The sequence below is a fragment of the Xiphias gladius genome, chromosome 11 (genome assembly GCF_016859285.1).
Source record: "Xiphias gladius isolate SHS-SW01 ecotype Sanya breed wild chromosome 11, ASM1685928v1, whole genome shotgun sequence".
Classification (NCBI taxonomy): domain Eukaryota; kingdom Metazoa; phylum Chordata; class Actinopteri; order Istiophoriformes; family Xiphiidae; genus Xiphias; species Xiphias gladius.
Window position 1 is genome coordinate 4,175,194 of NC_053410.1, and position 2,476 is coordinate 4,177,669.

The window sequence follows — 2,476 nt, forward strand, 5'->3', positions numbered from 1 at the left end:
CAGCAGCAGCAGCAGCAGCAGCAGCAGCAGCAGCAGCAGCAGCAGCAGCAGCAGCAGCAGCAGCAGCAGCAGCAGCAGCAGCAGCAGCAGCAGCAGCAGCAGCAGCAGCAGCAGCAGCAGCAGCAGCAGCAGCAGCAGCAGCAGCAGCAGCAGCAGCAGCAGCAGCAGCAGCAGCAGCAGCAGCAGCAGCAGCAGCAGCAGCAGCAGCAGCAGCAGCAGCAGCAGCAGCAGCAGCAGCAGCAGCAGCAGCAGCAGCAGCAGCAGCAGCAGCAGCAGCAGCAGCAGCAGCAGCAGCAGCAGCAGCAGCAGCAGATGTTTGTATGTGAGGTGGCTGCACGGGGTCCAGGCGTCCTCCGGTTGTTTACTCTGGTCGCCGGTTCGTTTTGTGTCGCTGTCCAACCGAAATCGCGTGATCGTGATCTGAGCTTGAGACAGCCTCAGGTTCTCGGCGGAGGGTCCGGCGGCCGGAGAGACACAGGCAGGACAGGTGAGCAAATGTGCGAAGGAACCGTCGGAGAGATGGTTGGTCCAGCAGCTGACAGATGAGAGCACAGTTTGTTTCCAGAGGTCTGAAATAAAATGTCTGTGAGACTCTAGTTTGTGCAAGCCTCCTTCTAGCTCTCTCTCTCTCCCCTCCCTCTCTCTCTCTCACTCTCTCTCTCTCTCTCTCTCTTCATCGCCTACGTCTCCAGAGGAAATGGGCCTGGTGCCTCTGTGCCTGCTATTCAACTCGTATGTATGTGCATGTGTGTGTTTGTGGTGTCTGGCATCTGAAGGAAGTCAGACATTGTATTAGGACACAATGGCTTCAGGTTCCAGACCTGCATTCCTTCATGTTCCTCTATTCTTCTCTATATGTGTCTATTTGTCTCTCACGCTCTTTATTCAGTCATTTAACTCTTGAGACTGAGTACAGACTTCAATCACACAGTTAGTTACCTAAGTGTTAGGAAGTTTTTATAATTTTGTCTCTGTTCATCACCTCGGTGGATTTGAAACGATCCATCAAGAGATGGGATTGAAGTGGAGACTTTCAGCTTTCATTCGAGGGTTTAACAAAAACATCGCATTAACCGTTAAGGCATTACGGCCATTTTTATACATAGTCCCTCATTTTCAGAGGCTCAAAAGTAATTGGACAATTAACTGACAGTCAGTCTGATGGCCTGTTCCCTCGTTATTTTACGGCAAATTAAACAGATAAAAGGTCTGGATTTGTGCTGGAAAGTGCTGAATTCGCATTTGGTAGCTGTTCATGGGAAGTCTCACTATGTGGTCCAAAGAGGTTTCAATGCAAGTGAAGGAGGCCGTCATTAGGAAGAAAAAACAAAACAAACCTAGCAGACAGATGGCAGAAACTTCAGGAGCGGCCCAAACAATTTGGTACATTCTTAAAAAGAAGGAAAGAACTGGTGAGCTCAGCAACACCAAAAGGCCCGGAAGACCACGGAAGACAGCTGGAGTGGACGATCGCAGAATTCTTTCCTTGGTGAAGAAAAACCCTTCACAACATCCCGCCAGGTCAAGAACACTCTCGAGGAGGCAGGCGTATCATTGTCAAAGTCTACAATCCAAAGACACCTTCATGAATGTAGATACAGAGGGTTTACCACAGGGTAGAACCCACTGGTAACACTCAAGAACGGAAAGGCCAGATTAGACTTTGCTAGAAAACATCTAAAACAGCCTGCGTAGTTCTGGAACAAGATTCTCTGGACAGATGAAAACCAAGATTAACTTGTACCAGAATGACGGGAAGAGAAGAGTATGGAGAAGGAAAGGAAGGACTCGTGATCCAAAGCCACCACATCATCTGCCAAACATGGTGGAGGCAGTGTTATGGCAGGGGCCTGTATGGCTGCCAATGGAACTGGGTCACTGGTGTTTGTTGATGGTGCGACTGCTGATGGAAGCAGCAGGATGAATTCTCAAGTGTATAGTTCTACACTATCTGCTCAGAATCAGCCAAACGCTGCAAAGCTGACAGGACGGTGCTTCACAGTACAGATGGATAATGACCCAAAACATGCGGCGGAAGCAAGACAAGAGCTTCTCAAGGCAAAGAACCGGAATTTTCTTCAATGGCCAAGTCAGTCACCTGATCTGAACCCAACGTAGCAGGTTTTTTCAACTCCTCAGGACAAAACTGAGGGCAGAAAGACTCACAAACAAGCAAGCAGCAACCGAACGCGGCTCCAGTAAAGGCCTGGCAAAGCATCTCAGGGGGGGAAACTCAGCATTTATTGGTGTCCATGAAGTCTGGAACCCCCTCAGGCAGTCATTGACTGCAAAGGCTTTTCATCCACATATTAAAAATAATCCTGATGTTTATAATTATGTTGGTTTGTCAAGTTACTACAGTACAGTTCAGTTCAGTTCAGTTCCTTTGACTTTAAGATCTAGATGTAGTGACCTTTATTTGCCTAAGAGCGATGAAACAATATTGCCGGGGAAATGGGGTATAATTTTAACTCAA